This window comes from Amblyomma mixtum, chromosome 3, assembly GCF_055824585.1.
Source record: "Amblyomma mixtum isolate Tamu chromosome 3, ASM5582458v1, whole genome shotgun sequence".
NCBI lineage: Eukaryota > Metazoa > Arthropoda > Arachnida > Ixodida > Ixodidae > Amblyomma > Amblyomma mixtum.
In genome coordinates this window covers 413,592,764-413,610,925 of record NC_143014.1, presented here as the reverse complement: position 1 = coordinate 413,610,925, position 18,162 = coordinate 413,592,764, and the positions used below count along the sequence as shown (strand labels likewise).

Sequence of the window (18,162 nt, the reverse complement as noted above, 5' to 3'; positions counted from 1 at the left end):
CGTGAACATGCATAGGTTACACGACTAAGGCATTTTCCATGTGTTGCCCACCACGGGTTTTGCCACCGTCGTTGGGACGAGCCGGTGGAGTGCACTTTTTCGCACACTATATCTTACGACGCCGCGTCGAGGAATACACATCAGTCACACAACGGGGGCATCACTTGAGGACAGACTTCGGATCAAGCTTCGATTTGTGCGAGGCGCACTGCCTGATCCGTTCTTGAGACGCGTTGGGTGAGCCGCTGAGCCCGGAAGGTCGGTCACGCTCGCATTCGACGTACAGCAGTAGGTCTTCGTCCGAAGAGCCGCTGCAGGGACTGCGAACGCCGTGGTTTGGTGGACGTCTTTCGGCCGGGGAAAGGGCCCCGACAAGGGCAGAGGCGTGGCCGATGGCCGCGCTAGACCGCGCCCCGATGGGCAACGCTTGAGGCAGGGGCGTCGAGAAGGCAGGCGCCAGCAGTGAGGGCAAACCGGGCACTGCCAGCATACCGGGAGCTGAAGGTGGGCACGGGTGGCAGGGCACCTGCGGCCACAGGTGAACGGCAGCCGCTGGTCCCGCCGCGTCCTTCTGCAGCGCCTCCTGGACGGCCAGGGACTGGATTTCAAGTCGAGCTGCACCAGAAATGGCGACCGCCCAAACTTCGTGAAACGTTCGTCAACTTTCTGAACAGTATGTCCAAATAGAGCCTTAAAGGGACACTGAGTACAGCGCTATCATTTTTTTTGTTAGCAAAATCCGATAGTTCGGCATTTCGTGGCTTTGTTGCCGCTTAATTCGGAAACGAAAGGTGCATTTATTGCTAAGAGGTTTGGGTTCGAAGTTGAAGAACTTTTTCGCGCCGCTACGATTCAAACTCGGGACTCTCTGATGACGAAATAGGAGAAGAGTGACGTAAAGCACCGGAAACGGAAGCGAGGACTCCGTGACTGCTGGCTGCGAGCGCTGCGCTCCCGCCTAGCTACAGCCGAAATGAAAACTATACTGCCTGGCCTGCGTATATCAGCCGTCGTCAGTTCGTTTACGTTTGCACCAACATTACGATGGATCCCGTTCCCGATTCAGACTACGGAGTTCTCGCAAAAAACTGCGGCCTGCATTCAGGGACCTCAACCCTACACAGCGTGCGATGCTTTTGAGGGCTGAGGCGGCGGGTCCAGCAAGAAAGTCCTAGCGCCGAGGAGTCGCCAGCGTCACTGCCACCGCCTAGCCACCGTCAAAACTGATGAGCGACTGGTACTTGCGGGCATATTTAAGTTCTGCAACAGTAGTCCCCGTAAGGCTGGTCATGGTACGTTGACGATGTGAACACGGCGAGTGGTGCATTTGCTAACGTGGAGGCGCGTTAAGCATTGGCTATACACAGCTCTATTTCCAAGTCGCAGTTGCGTGCTGTTGCACGCACTTCGTCCGAGGAGCACTTAGAGAGGCACTTGGAGGTCCTCTGTTGCTCCGCCCTTGCAAATCGAGGCGCATAAAAACCACGCGGGCACGCAGAACGCATAGCTGCGAAGCACCCCAAAGCATATCGAAACTCAGCTGGCCGCCAGCTGTCACGCCGCCAATTGCAGGTTTTCTTTGACTTGCAACATTCAGGCTGCCCTTTTACGTCTTCCTCGTGTGATAAACGTGCACTAGTGGTTTACAAACAAAACTTATATACTTCATTATCGATCAAACACGTAACCTTCATGCACCATTGTCAACCTCGGAGACCTGTCGGGACTTTTCGCCTATTTCATCATCACGCTTGTACTTGCGAGATTGGCCCGTTACGGCGATACCTGTATTTTAGTTTTTTTCTACCTTACAAGAGCTTTGTTTTCAGAAAGAGTGGCGTCTGTGTTTAGGAGCTGGTATTCTAGCGATGCAAGCCAACTTCAATTTCCCCTCAGTGTCCCTTTAATACTCCGTGGTGGCCTCGTTTCAACGTAGGTTAAATGCCAGGACGCCCGTGCCTTGTCACTAAAACCTCAGGTGGTCGAGATTAACCAGAAATAACCATACACCATGGAGTCCGTCATAGGCCCCATACGTAGGTTCGGGGCGTTAAACCACACACACCGCTACGAAATACTATACTAAACGGCAAACAATGTTTTTGTAAAGCGTCAACTGTCTGAAGGGACATGTGGCCCTTCGTAAAAATGTTCTTTGATGAAACCACGTGGCAGCGTTCATTCTAAGCCTTTCAAACGCGCATTATTTCCCATTATTGAAAAACATATAAAATTTTTTCGCGTATGTTGAGAACCCTATATTCCACAAAAACAACATGAGTGGCTCAAGAACTGTAGGAATTCACGCACGCCGCGCACTTGCAGGCTAACAGAATTCCAGCCTTATTCTTCTATCGAACACATGTATCGCCAAATTTTTTTTTCCTTATCATCCGAAGCTGGTTCCGGAACTGAAACTCAGCTACAGTGTCCTTTAGTAAAACATTCCACCGCGTCAGAGAAGAAATAAGTGAACCAGAAAACACTTGCTCGGTGCGGCGTAGAACTTCGGGACGTCCATCTGTACTCCTTGTTTGCAAAAGCGATTCTTTTTTCTAGGCACGAAATGGACCTGCTGTTCTGTCCAGTATGGATTTCAAATGTAGCCGGCATCAATGACTTCGTGAAAACAGAGCTCAGAAAAACAAAATTATTAAGTCGCGTGCACAATCGTAGACGCCGTGCCGCAAAGGGCTAAGGCGCGTGTTTGTCTGTCTAGGCAAAAATATGCTTTTCGGTGTAAACGCTAAGTTAGGGCAGTAAGGTTATACTTTGGTTTGGGCTAGCTAGTTCATATCTTTAACGCATTCTGAAGGCGCAGCACGTACGTAAGGGGAAGAGGAACAAAGAAGGCTCCAAGGCGCCGGTCCTGTCGTTTTTATGTGTCTTCTTAGTCCCTGCTCCCATTTTGTGCCGTCTTCGGAATCCATTACCGACTGAGTGAAACAGGAATGCGGCGATATAAATGCGACGAGAATAATCACAATATTTCGGTCCACGAAAAAATCGACCATATAGTCTGTTTTCGGTTACTGCGTGAGAGGAGGACCGCTACCTGTTCTCACTTTGAATCGCGGCCTTATCGGGCTTTGTTATTTCAAACGGATTCATCTTTGAGAGGAAAGGGCGCAGAGACGATGCGAACTAAGAAGAAAAAATCCTCACTTCTCTTACTCTTTAGACTTGTCTCAGTGCAGAGACTTCGTATCAAAGATCGTCAGCAAGCCAGCACTTCCCTTCCTAGCTGCCTTCAGCTACCTGTAAACCACCTGTAACAATGAGAGGTTTACCAAGCTGTGAAAAATAATCTAGCATGCGTTCACTGAAACGTAATAACATATGACACCCGAATGTAGCCTCTAAAAAAGTACAAGCATAACGTTTGCACATTCTATAATGACAGATTTTTATAACAAAGAGAAATCAGGAACGACATCAAAGCAAAAGTCGCATTTAATCTAAAAGGCTACACCTCCCTTTTTTCTTAATTTTTCTTGGGCAGTGAAGAGCACCTGCACCCTGAGAAGTGGACTGCATCGTAATTATCTCAAAACCAAGTCTCAGAGAAAGCTAAAATGTCAAAGTCGGAATCTAATTCATTTAGGAGCACCCAGACATAATTGTGCTACATTTTAAAATATGTGCATTCAAATGAAACAAGGACAACTGGTTGTTGGGACGCAAGGCTCTGCTATCCTTAAAAGAATGCTTATCGTAGTACTCGCCTTCTTGAAAAAGGATTGTCGATCTGAGAGATGAGTAAGCAAATAACTAAAACTGTTGACTGCTTCTATCTAACTTTGTCGAGGTCCTCCATTGTGACAACTCTAATAACTCGAAGCCGAGGACCACGGTGTATGAACAGTTTATCATTTTTGTGCCAGGCAAACTTGTATTCTTTTTCATCCGCTCGAGTCATCATATGCAAATTGGCAAATTGTTTTTTGAGGAAAGGAAATGGAGCAATATCTCTCTCCCATATCTCGGTGGACACCTGAACCGCGCCGTAAGGGAAGGGAGGAAAGTGGGAGTGAAAGAGAGAAAGAGGTGCCGTAGTGGAGGTCTCCGGAATAATTTCGACCACCTGGGGATCTTTAACGCGCGCTGACATCGCACAGCACACGGGTGTTTTCTGCGTCCCGCCTCCATCGAAACGCGGCCGCCATCGGTCGGGATCGAAGCCGGGTACTCCGGCTCGGTAGACGAGCGCCTTAACCACTTAGCCACCGCGGCGGGTATGTCATCACATGTCAGAAAAGCATTTTTTGTTTGTTTGGTTTGCGCAGCGAGGTTTATTTAGAGGTTATTGAAATAATTTTTTTTTCTGTCATTCTTTCAGTTCAGCCTCTTTCTCGAGCCACGCATCTAACTGTTACACAAAACGTAAAGCGAACCAGAACGGGCGGTACCCTTACAGACTTTTCTGCGCTAGTTTTGTCTGTTTCCTCGCCCCACGAAAGCAGTAAAAATTACTACGTCTCTACCGTCATGAAAATAACTGTCCTCATCGCTTGCGCTCACACATGGCGGGAGATGTGAGCCTCGCAAAGGTAAACAACGGAAACGTTTCGAAGAAACAGAAGGCGGAGAGCAAGCGCACATGGAGCAATCATGTTTTGGTATCTCTGCTTAGGAGAACGCTTATTGCACGCACCCCCCGCCCTTTTTTCTTGCTGATAGCGAGACCGGGGAATCGCTAAAGTTGCAGAAACACACTGGCCAAATAGCCACTCGTCTAGCAAAAAGAGGCGATTACGCCGAGAAATATGAAAAAAGGAAGATGGAGGATACGAAAACGGGCGTGCTTTCGTTGGTCGATGCTGTCACCAGCTTTCAAAAAGAGACGTCAAATTCTTATTTATAATTCAACGCCGGTTTTCCCAAAAGAGTCATTACTCTGAGCGAAAGTCAAGATTATTAGCCGGCTCTTTACCTTTATCGGAGCTTGCAACAGCAAGTCGAATCGTTCGCGTCATGTCTGGGCAGGCATAAGTGAAATAGCCCTCCTCGCTTCCTCAGCGAACAACACTAAAACGCACGAGCATGTGTCGGTCCCCGCAGCTCTGACATCTTTTTTTATTCCCCTGCCAGATCGATCCAGTTTGCTGCCGTTCGCAGTCGTCAGCCCATGACCGGGATGCGCGTTATCATACGAGCGCCTGCGAAGACTGCCAACTGCTGCGAGAACATAATTACACGCGAGCTTTGGGCGATTTCCAGACGGAGTAGCAATCAGAGCGCGCATCGTTAAGCGGAAACTTGAATCGGCAGGGTGTTGCTTGGCGCGTTTATTGATTTCCTAAATAAGCGATTGAAATAAATAATAATAATGATTGCAAGGGCAGCCTATGCGAGGGCGTACACAGTGTTCTCTCACCGCACCAGTCGGAGGAGCGCAAGTGGCATACTGCGTCAAAAAAGGTAAAAAAAGAAAGAAGTTACGTATACGAAACATTCAGTGCATCTTCACCGCGCTGCGTTCTATCTTCTACGTCTTCTTCGTCTCCTCATCTGCCCAAGCTCAGCTGGAACGCAGACGACCAACGCGGCTGTGTATTCAGTGTGGCCACGCGTACAGTGCACGCTTTTAGGGGTAGACCACCCAGATGAGGTGGTGCCTGGAATTTATCCAACTCTGGGGTGCGGACTCAAAAGTGGGGGAAAGTCTGGCCTCGAACTCCTATAGAATGCATTTCCGCATTAAAGAAACGTATCTGCGAAGAAAAACGAAAGACACTGCAGTGCAAAAGAGAAGACATCGGCAGGAGTCCGCGAGAAACAATTGGAGGCAGGCAGCTAGGGCGTACAGAGCGGGCCTTCACCTTCCAGTAGCATGGAGAAGGCGCGGTGTACGCTGAAGTTTGCCTCTCGCAGCAGGGCGTACAGGTAGACGAGCGGTGGCGCGTCGGCCCCGGACACCCGGAGAGCGTTGACGAGGCAGGCGAGAGCATCCTGGACATGCCGGCGTTTCCGGACGTCTTCATGGAGGACACCTGGGCACACAGACAGCTGCACGTTCGACCTCTCGAACAACAATCCCCGTTTAGACATGCAAAAAACTGGGTTCGCTTAGGATACTGAAGGTCTCCGATTTTGCAATACAATATTGCACACTAAAACCAAAATTGATAAATTTAATTAGGTAGTAATAGCTAAGTCCTTCAATTACCCACTACCACGGACGTAACGTCCACCATGACGCACAGTGCACCTGCAAAGACCACGCTGTCATATCTTTCACGGCTTAAGCGCGCATGCTTGTGCGCATGCAAGGCGGTGGGGCGATCGGCGCAGAATTGCTGGCGATGTGGAGACGCAGTTTGCGCGTGATGTTTCGTCTGCTAACGGAGTAGAGCAGCGGGTGAAGTTGATTAGCGTTTTTCTTCCACTTTCGGCCAGCGAAAAAAAAAGAAACGCCGTACGCAGCAGTTAACTACGTCAGACCTTTTTGGAGTTTTGCAGGTATATCGTCGCCGCTTTGCGCGCGTCGCTCGACGCAATATGTCGAAATAACATCAAATCTTCTTTGCACTGCGTTAAAACCGGCGAGCCACAGGGAAGGATACTCAAACCCCTATTATTCCTTATTGATGTTAAAGATACGGCAGATTGTACACAGAACGTAAAGTTTGATTCCTATGTGGACGGTACCACGCTACCAAGCACGCAATCAGATGTAGAGCGCTTCTGGCTTTGGACGTTTGGGTCAAAGCAAACCTCTTCAAAATAAGCACAAGCAAAACAAAAGCAGTGTCATACGCGGCAAAAAAGAAAGGAATTATCTGATGCCATGAGCGTACGCTTATGAAGATAAGAAGTTGAAATTTTTAACTCTGTCAAAGTACGCGGAGTGGTCTTTTCGAGGCACCTTACAGGGAACGACCACCTAGATCATCTGCAGTCCAAAATTGCATCAGTCGTTGGCTCCATCACCAGAACAAGATAATTGCTGCCTCCTAAAATAAAACTCTTGCTATACAACACGCTTGTGTTACCACTTTTGCAGTACTGCAGCTTAGTCTGGTGTACCACAGGGGTAACCAACTTATCCAAATTACATTTGTTGCAGAAAAGAGCATTACAATATGATGCCGGCGTGTCTTACTGTCACCCAACCAAAGAGCTTTTTTTGAGGTATAATGCGCTCTCTGTGTTCTCCTCCTTTGGTAACAAGGTCATCGTAGATTTTAAACATTTCTTAAAATCTGTGGCAGCATTAGTCTTGCAGAATTAAAAAAAAAAATCCGAGAATGACGAACATGACATAAAGAAAAAATACCTCGTTTCAGTACTGCGTGCGCACTCGTACACTCAATCGTTATGCGGAACTGCACCAAAGGTATTAAACAAGTTGCACGATGCTGGATTCGATCCATTTACTGAGCAAAATCCCCAAATTCGTCTGTTTTTGCCGTGGACAATTGTCATCAATAAAATCTTGCTTTGTGTTTGGAAAGTGTTCGTCTTCATGTATTCTTAATTTCATTATTCTGAACTTTGGGGCGTTTCTATTTTGATTTCTTTGTGCTGTATTGTGTATCTTATTTTCATACATACAAAAAAAAATAGTACGGAAGTTTTCCATGAATGAAGTTGTCCTACACATTCCAAACTGATTTGCCTCGTGCCTGTCATTCTACCATTTCTTCTAAGGGGGCCAGGGCCTTGTCAAGCTGTTTTTCACAGGTTTTAGTACTTCCCCCTCCTTGACTAATAACGCGGTTTGAGAACCTTTTTTGGTGCGAGATCTTGGATCGAAGGCATGCTGTGAAAATTGTAGAAAAGGGAGACTAGCAGTACACGGTCGCCTCTAAATTTCCAGTATAAACAAGAACGCCAACTGCACCAAATAAAAAGTTTATTACACGATGTTAGTTAATCAGAAGATTGACGACAACAGTTAACCTCTCACTATGTGCCCCATGGCCGCATAGCTTGAGCGCGAAAACAGCTTTCATGTGCTGCTTGTCATTCTGAAAGTGTAATTTCGAACCCATTGTACTGCTGAACCTCCTTCGACCAGCTTCGCATTTTTGTGTGTGTTGGCGGCACCCAGACTTCTGACAATTATTGAGAAAAAAATGTAGGTTATCGGCCATTCATTCATTCATTCATTCATTCATTCATTCATTCATTCATTCATTCATTCATTCATTCATTCATTCATTCATTCATTCATTCGCTTATTAAGTTGTTCTTCTTGACGCATACAGCGGCGTAAAACGGCATAACATTTGGTCGGCTGTGAAATAAACTGTAATAAGTGTTCGTACTATTTCTGGTAAATTTACTGCCAAGGCTTCAGTCCAGTTCCACCTCGGTTGTTGTGCTGCAGAGTGTGAACATGCAAAGCTCATTCATGTATAAACCTTGCAAGGAATATTGTTGATCTGAGTTTCTTAGTACACAGTTTGAAGTTGAAACGGAAAATAACAAAAAACAACAACTAAAACAGATTGAGTGCGCTGACAGCAGGCTGACTATATATCTCTTCCATCTGTTGGCTTAGGGATGTTTCCTTGATGCTTTTAATCTCACAACACCGTCAAAATTGGCGTTCATTGATTAGTATCAGTTTACATACCAGCTGACTCACCATAGCCGTAAGGCGGTGGCATATTATTACCGCGTGTGAAGCTTCACTGCGAGGAGGCGGCACTAGCTGACAGAGGTTGATCTGCCAGCCAACTGATTTAGAAACTTCAAAAAGTAAGCGCCAATGATCCTCACGTTAAATAAATCGAGGCCTGGTTCGTTTACAGACTTGGAACTTTTGTTGCATAATGAGGTGACCGGCGACGATGGTAGATGAATGTCTCTAATTACGTTCTCTTATGGGAACGTTACGGAATGGGTTGGTTGACCCGCCTCGGTGGTTTAATGGTTATATGGCATTCGGTTGAGCCCTAGGACGCGGAATTTAATCTCGGCCGCCGCGGTCGCATTTCGGTGGAGGTGTAACGTAAAAATGCCCGTGTGCTGCGCGATGTCAGTGCCCCAGGTGGTCGAAACTAATCTGGATGTCTCCACTACGGCGTCCCGCATAGCCCATGAGTCGCTTTGGGGCGTTAAACTCTACATATACCATGTCATACAGAATGAGTTAGACTTGCAAAAAGATTCTTCTGAGTTCAGTAGCTATTACACTCTCAGGCACAAAATAAAGAGTACACTAATATGTTCCTTATTATTAGCGATGTCTACGTGACGATGAAATTGTCCTACTTCGGACTTGTAAAGCAAACTTGGACGTCAGTAAGTGTTCAGTTATCGCGCCAAGTAAGCGTCTGTTGCCCAAAGCTCCTTGGCTCAGTGCGCAGGCCAATAATGTATACCGAAACCACGGGCTCCCGGGAGGAAGGCACTCCGGTGAGGCCAGTCCAAATCGTGACGCCCGTTCGCGAACTCAGAGGCTGCGTGCGAACTTGCAGTCACGTCCTTAAGCACGCCAGCCGCTATCTCGAAGGCTCCCGGCGCACGCTGACCGCCATCGCGTTGACTGCCACATTGTGGCCGAGCGACAGACAGCGAAAGAGAGGGGCGAGTAACGTATTCTGTCTTTGCCGGCCGATCATTTTCGCGGGCGCTAATCTGCGACCCTGCTGCATCGTGGCCCGACGCCTCTAGTTAGCGACGGTTGATTTACGAGACACTTCCGGCTGCCTTCCGATGCAAGTCCGAGGAGCAGGCGGCGGAGCCGAAGAAGACGCATCATCTCCACCCTCACTGACGAACGTATACGCTCAGGAGGATCTATCGTCGTGCTTCCGAGCCTGTGCTCTCGCCGGTGTGGCTGGCCACTATAGAGCGTATACCGCAGCGCCGACGTGTGATCGATGCATTGCCTGCACTACGTCGTGATGAACGCTGCCACACGAACACACCTAAACAGTCGTCTTCGCCGCTTTCTGTCGCTGCTTTCGAGGAAAATAAAACTCTACCGACTAAAATTCTCAACTTCCACTGAGTGTTGTAAGATCGGCAGTGTTCTTTACGCGCCTTGTACGAGAACTGCAAGTTACTAAGAGAAATTGGCGTAGCAAAACTAGTTGCAGTTGAATGCAGATATGGGTAAGTCAGCGTGTATTCGTGTTGGGAATGAAGAAGGCAGAAGAACGACAGACCAACAGTCGTAGCCAATAGCGAAAGGTCAGAACACGACGACAGGCTGAAGGAACTTCGTTCAACGCCGCCGCGGTGGCTCAGTGGCTATGGTGCTCGGCTGCTGTCCCAAAAGACGCGGGTTCGATCCCGGCCGCGGCGGCTGGAATTTCTTTGGAGAAGAAATTCTAGAGGTCCGTGTACTGTGCGATGCTAGTGCACGTTAAAGAACCCCAGGTGGTCGTAATTTCCGGAGCCCTCCACTACGGCGTCTCTCATAGCCTGAGTCGCTTTGGGACGTTAAACACCATAAACCAAACCAAACCGAACTTCGTTCAGTCTGCTTCGGCTTCAGTACTGACTGCTGCACATGGGTAAACTGATGCTCTCATGTTTGAGCCTCTGGTGACGTCGCGAACCTGCTGGTGTAGCGTTGTTGGTCCTTAGATAAGCGGCTCCATTAGCCTGCCGACGGCTCAGCGCAATGACGGCGCATGATCGTATCGCAGTATGAAGCGCTGCATTGAACACGATTATCCGGTTCAGAAAAGTTATCGAAATACATTATTCTCGTTCAGCTTCTTTCGAAAAACTGGCCAGGAGAACCAAAGACTCTCGTCTCTGTGTGCATGCATGAAATATTTACAAATGAAGTCGATCAAGCTTCATGCCAAACTCTCGCACAGCGTCGCTTATTCTCCCGAAACACGCACTCTCTCCCAAGCTCAGTAGTATACAAAGTGTCGTGCCGTCCCACAGCGCCTCGCTAAAACACGGCCTATTCAGTCTTCCAGGAGTAATAAATTTGATAAAACCAGGCACCTTGAGTGCAAAGTGCAACAGGAATCCAACCCCCAGCCTCCTTAATTTAGGGCCGGCACTGTTTTTTTTTTTGCCTATTTAGCTCTTAACCTTTGTTTTTCTTGTGTGCGTGAGTTGTGCGTATGCGTACGTCGCGAATTTTCCCGAAAGTGGCACCCCGTTCGAAGCACTCGTTTGTCGCGGTAAACAAAGATGACTCACGCAACGGCCGATTCGGTATGCTCATTAGTTAGCACGTCTTCTCAGTGGCAGTAGGTGCAAAACGATATACCATTTGCTTCTCCAGTTATTCAGGCAAACATCCGCACCGGGAGGAGGGTGGAAAATAATACGCGCAAATTTTCAGCATGCCTCGTAGCTCGGTGTCACGTTGCGCTTCCGTCGCAGACGTGACATTCCTCGAATGCGAGAGGAGTGCTCCTCCGGCCGGTGCATACAAAGTGCCAGGCTCAAGACAGTGACTGGCATGTTTGTCGTCCGATACGAAGGGAACACAAGAAGGTAGTTTTTGACTTCGAGCAGAGGCGCGAACGTGTCGGCAACTGCGTAGAGTAAGCGGAGCGTTCCGTCCGCGCGTGTTCGCGAGTTCCGCATAACATAGCGTACTGGTACTCGCTGATGGCATGCGTGCAGTTTAGGCCGTGACCACTCGCCGATATTTTCAAAGCACTTTTTTTTTGCTTCACGTTTGCCGTAATGAAATTACGTTTAGTCGCGCAGGCGTAGCAGCGTTGCCTTTGGAAACAGCTTTTGCTTGTTTCGAAGCCGTTATTTCGCTGTTGCTGTTTTTCGACTTCTAGGCGTACGATTGCGCTATTTGGTATAATGACTTAAAGATAAGACGACTATATACGCAACGCTGTCGGAAATTTAGGCATCGCGGGACATGCGATGCATCACCACTGTTCACATTTTCTGTTCTTACCTATTTCCTCAAAAGAGGGCTCGAATATATTTGATTGATTTTTTTTTTCTTGCTCGTTCTCAACTTGTTCGACCCCAGTGAACGACGGAAACACTGGGAGCTTTTTCGCATCTCTGCGGCCTGCTTGCGTTCCACATCGCCGCCGTTCACCAAGAAAATAATTAATGTACGTGGTTTTACAGTGGCGAGTAAGTGAGGTTAGAACAAGTGACATATCACTGGAACGGCGGAATGGCAACGTGCGGCGCTTTGGTTGGCAAACATAGCGGTAACGAGAGTGCAAGACCTTTCCTGTTTCTCACTCTTAGCAGGTGCTCATACCCTGCCAGGAAAGAAGCTTCTCTGTCGGAGCATTTGAGCAAACATTGCACCTCGGCAAATTTAATGAAGGACGCCTCCTACGCAACTCCCCTGCTCTCCCTTTAGCGCAGAGTCCTGACACAGCGTTCGTAGAACATGCAGATTTTTGTGCAGACCATCGGGCCGTCATTTCTCTTCAAAAGTATTGTCTATTGATAACAACTATGTAGAGATTATATCTATGAAACATGAGCTCAACGTTATCACCAGAGGCAGCCCTCGAGCTAATAAAGATGTCCCGAGTCAATGCCCAGAGCATCCCAAGAAATAGCACTATTTGTTCGTTCCTTCGAATCACTTATGGTAAGTACGGCGATAGGCTCGAAAAGTTTGCCGGCTGATACCGAGATGTCATGGCAAGCGATAAGAATAACACTGGAAAACATCGACTACTATCAGTCCTCCTAACACGCGTTTTAAGGGAATTCGCCATGGTTGGGGGGATTTCAAACAAACCGTTCATAAACACTTGAACACAGCCGCATATACCTAGAATGGGAAGCAATGCAGTCTGCTAAGGCCTTCGTAGTTGAGGAAAATCAATCCCTGCTCGTGACTCGAATCCACGAGCCCCCACCTTTGCAGGAATGTGGCTGTAGCGAATAAGCTAAGCAGGAACGACTGGCAGTTGGCAGTGCGAGGCCAAATTGATCTCTGATTCAGAGCAGGAACGCTATTGGTTCGGCGTGTTTAGGGGCATCACCACGGTGGAGCAGATATCAGGGAAAAATTATCAGTGACTATCCTTCACTGCCCTGCAAACTTCCAGCCTTAAAAGTTAGACCATTGATCGAGCGACTGGTCCATGGGCGAAGGAGTTATGAAAAAATTGCAGGAAATGCATGGTATGATTTAGCCACCAGTCTGCGTTTCTTGAGATAGTGAATTCGCTCGCTTTTTTTTTTCTCGTCACTGACATATTCTCGCAGTTACAGCAATGCTCAGGTTTTTTTTTTCTACAGTCATGAATGCGCGTGCGTTCAGTACCTTCATTCTTCATAAATATAACGTTTGTTGACAAACATGCCGATAGCCAGAGTGCCAGACAGTTCCGATCTTTCACTCTTAGGTCTCATACCCTGCAAGGAAATGAAACTAGCCAATAAAAATAGTTAGTCTGCGTCCGTCCTGTGAAGTTTTTTTTCTGTGTCCTCGTCTTAAGTGCAGCGCTGGATTACTTTTTCAGGAAAACATGCACCACCAATTAGGACCGCAACATGTTTTGTTGAGTCTGAAAGTGACCCTCCGCGACGTAGACTTAATTTAATGCATTGAACCTCCGAATGTTCAATGCATTAGGTTGTTCAATGCGTGAAGGAAGCTCACCACTAATCTTTAATAATAGGATTCCTCAGGTGAAGCGAGGCTTTTGTTGCGGAAGCAACACTACGCTAGGTGTAAGCGATTTCGCGTAGCCCAGGAGAGCCCCAACTGCGCATGCGCGAGGAGCGAGTGTGAGACAGTTACTGCGTAATTTCCTTTCCTCAAAACAATTTTCATTTTCTTCATTACGGCCCCTCTTTCTCCTTTCACTCCCACTTCCTCCCTTCCTTACGGTGCAGTTCGGGTGTCCACCGAGATGACAGAGAATTACTGCGCCATTTCCTTTCCTCAAAAAGCGTTGCGTTCAAAGGGGAAGGCATCGAGCCGAACGGGTGGTGGCGTTCCGTGGACTCCCTGGCAGCGCTACAACACGCTGTCGCGTTCCACTCCTAAAGGCGAAGCTTAAGAGTCATTAATTAGCAGTTAATCAGTATTTAGTCATTAATCAGTAATGAGCAATTAATTAGCGATTTGTCATTACTCAACAGTTATTACTCAATTATGTGTGACGTCATCTAGTGATGACGTCACCAGTGCCACAGAGGCAGTCAAAGTGGTGCGGAAAACGCTTTCGCCTCTACGCGCACTTCAGACAGTCAAAGTGCCCCCTGAGATGCCGCCGCCGCTGCGACTGCCGCGCCGTTGCTTCCGCAGTTCTACTCGGGATGGCCATTGGTCAAACCACAGCCAATATTTTGCGCCATAGTAATACTAGTGTTGGCGGACGTCAGTAACAGGCGAATCATGTTAACTAGTATAAGGTGATTAACTAAATTCTAGTATTTAACTTTTTGACTGTTACCGATAGGCCCCTGATTGCAATTAGATATTTGTAGTTAGCAGTTAGTAATAGCCTGATCAGTTTTTAGCATTTCTAAAACCCGATTACCCTTGCCATTGCAACCCAACAGATGTGGGCCATTTTTCGTTCCATTCGAAAACCACGCGCCTGCGGAGAGCGCAACGCGACGTTCATCATATCGCGTCACTCGATGACAATCTCTGCCCCGCCAGAGCAGTAAAGTGGCGAGGAGCGGAACCACTGCCGGGGAACCACTGTTTGGGTGCAATTCGAGGCTTATAAAACGCTAAACAAATCGGGGGCCTTCCTAACGATTCCGTGACGAAGGAAATGTAAGAGCATTTACGTGTTCGGTTTTGCCGTCTGCTCTGCAATTCCAATGTCGTTCCTGCGATTAAAATGAGCAGCGTTTGCCATGTCAGCCCATGTAAGATGAACCATGTCACTGAAGTCATGTGAGGCGGATCAACTGCCAAATTTTTGATGGTGGGAAAACCGCCAAAGTTTTAGGGTGGGCCAACAGCCATATTTTGGGTGTGGGCCAAGTGGAAAATTTGGGAGGTTGGCCAACTGTCGTATTTTTGGGGTTGGCCAAGAGGCAGTTATTTGGAGGTGGGCCAACTTCAAAATTTTGGGGTAGAGCCAGTACCAAATTTTTGGGTGGGCCAACTGCGACATTTTGGGAGCGGGCCGAGTGTCATATTTTTAGAGGTGAACCAACTCCCAAATTTTTAGGTGGGCCAAGTGACAAAATTTTGAGATGGGCCAACTCTCCAATTTTGTGAGTGGGCCACCTGCCAAGTTTTTGGGATGTGCCAAGGGACAATTTTTTTGGAGGTTGGCCTACTGCCAAATTTTGCGAGTCCTTCGGTATTTTTGATCATTGATGTGCTACATTAAAAATGCAATAGACTGCGAATGGCCCCTGAACTGCCCGGACAATGTGGAGGCGGGCCGCTTGAACCGATAGCATAACTAAGCTCTATGAAGCTACCAGGCGTACTGCTGCAGCCACTTGGCCATGATGAAAGCCGTCATACCTCTTCAGCCGTGAGGATAATACTAATAGTCACGCTGTAGCACTGACAGAATGTTCTCACCTGCAGCGCCGAAAGCCGATGGTGATTCACGTGCGAGCCGAGAAGGCTGGTCCGGCAAAGGCACGCCACTGGAGTTCCACTGCGAAGCCCCGGAGCTCGGAGGGCCGACTGTGGACTCAGGGAACAGTGGGTCCAAGTCTTCGTCGTCAGTCACCAGCCGGTCCCCCATGGATTCGGCGGCGGCTTGGGCTCTGCACGCACGAAATCGTGGAACGCGTACGCTCATCGCTAGTCCTATGACGCAGCCTTTTGAGGCTACGAGGCACGTTCTGTGAAGGGCCCCTGTGTTCCTTCTATTATGCGGAAACCAAGATGTGCTGTGGACAGCAGCATTAGCGTGAGAAATATACAGTGTACAGACTGGGTCATGAGCCTTCTCTTGAAGATTTGGTTTATGGGGGTTTAACGTCCCAAAGCGACTGAGGCTACGAGGGACGCCGTAGTGAAGGGCTCCGAAAATTTCGACCACCTGGAGTTCTTTAACCTGCACTGCCAACACACAGTACTCGGGCCTCTAGAATTTCGCCTCCATCGAGATTCGACCGCCGCGGCCGGGATCGAACCCGCATCTTTCGAGACAGCAGCCGAACAATCAGCAGCCACAGAGCCTCCGCGGCGGCTAGATCTCTTGAAGGGGAGAGACCCTCTCACCCATACCCGTCCACCCGCTACAAGAACCCTACGGGACGTGGCTTAGAAACAAACCTGTTAGGCGCCTTACTTTCAACAAAGACTGTATGCGCTGTGTTACAGCGAAAGCTGTATTGGCTTAGTCAGAGCCAAACATAGCGGGTAAAACGGCGGATTAAATGTAACACCACGCAGCATCACGCGTTACGATGTGGAAAGGAGAAAAGACTGGCGCGGCGACACCGGAGTGTTTTTCTCACTGCGAGGTTGAGGTGTCCACCTAAAAAGCGAGCCATTTATGATCCATTTCTTTCCTCAGCTTCCTCAAGTTCCTAAACTAGCCTGATTCGCAGTTTAGACCCGCCACTATATTTGAGGAAAGGAAAGACGTATAAGTGACTCATTTTGCCTCTGGACACCTCAATCGCACCATGAGCGAAAAGCAAGGACGCCGACTAAAAGCTTCTTTCCAGCTAGCGTTCGTGTTTTTCTCTCACGGCGTGGTTGAGGTTTTGTTTTAAGCGCATCCTTGTTGAATTATTCATACGCTTGGAGTGCACGCTGACGCTACCAGTGAGTAGGATAACGCTGGGTCACATGCTTTGAACCGGTGGAAAATTAAGTATACTCTACACTGAGCCCAGTTACGTCATTGAAATAGTCGCAGCATCCGAACTACGACCTTTCACCCATAAAATATTTTCAGAATAAATTTCCTACAGCAGATATATTTGCATTTGTTGTGCTACAGAGATGGCGTACAAACAAAATGAAAAGATACGAGGAATTCCGCCGCCGGAATTGGGTGCTACCGGCTGTACGCATTAGCAACCTCCTTGCACGCGAATACGCGTGCGACTTGAATTCATGTTCCTGGTCCCGTAGCGAATGTTGGCAAATATTTATAATGACATACACTATATCAGTAAAATGGGCGCTGAGGCAGGAGCAGCTTTAAGAAGGCAGTCATGTGAAAATATTACTCCCTGAACGTTGGCTTTTCATTGCAAAGTCAAAATGGGCCCCGCATTTTTTTCTTTTTTTTTTTTACGAAGAAAGCTCAAGAAATGCGTTTTGCTAATAGGGGGGCTCTATGCGTCGAAAGAGGCGCGATAGTTGCCCCTGAACCGAATCAGAACAAATGACGGTTTCCACATGACACTCAACACACAAAATGCCTCAACTGCACGGGTAGAAGCGACGCTGACGCTGCCGCTAGGGGCACCGCGACCACCCAGCTCCTGCAAATTCTTCTTTTGGCTAAATAAAAGTTTTTACCTCTCTCTCTCATTAAGTCCAAGCTTGCCCCTACGTTCCGTGCGCTGCGAAAGCAACGTAAGTGTTTCCCCTCGCGGCCCATGCACGGACAAACCCTGCACGCGGTCGGAGTCCCGGCGCGCGAAAGGGGGGCAGTGAGTCACCTTCTGAGGGCCACCTGCTTGGCCATGACCCGCTGGCGCTCCGCAATGAGCTCGCACCTCTCGCAGGTGCAGTCCCGGAAAGGGCACTGCTTCTTGTGTCCCCGCACCAGGCGCCGGCGGCCGTGGTTGCGGCACCGGGCGCATTTGGGCTGCCGGCCGCTCGGGGCCCGCAAGGCGCTCGCCGCGGCCGCCGCCTCCGTCGCGGCACCGGGCGCCGCGAACCCCGCCGCTGCACCGCCGTTCATAGCCGCACGTTGGTCGCGATGAGCTTCGATGAGGCTCTGGCAGTCGGACAGCGAGCCGGCCGCGAGAGGAAAGCAGCGCGGAGGGGGAGGGCGCCGGTCACGCATTCGCCTCAGCAACGCAGTGGTCGTTGGAGCCACAGCCTTCCTCCTCGCCCGTCGCCTGCGGAAATGAATCTCGAACGCCGATTGGAACACACCGCTGGCATTGAACGCATGTTTGTAGCATTGCTGTGCGCTGTTACTGCACTATCGACCCTCTTACTTGTATCGCTCAGCCTGTCCCCCGCATGTAGAAGGCGCCTTCATATTGTTCTTTATGTATTAAATATTAGAGCTTTTTCGCGGGCTAGTTGGTTCGTGAGCTTCAGAAATGTGGACTGCGCTTACTAAACACGGGCATAGAACAAGGAACGCATGCCGCTTTCTGTCAATA

The 18,162-nt window shown here is 48.7% G+C and overlaps 1 pseudogene; it reads right to left on the bottom strand.

Annotated features, from left to right (window-relative positions):
• On the bottom strand, positions 1 to 17,732 carry LOC149357694 (uncharacterized; annotated as a pseudogene).
• Between the last annotated feature and the right edge of the window lie 430 nt (positions 17,733 to 18,162).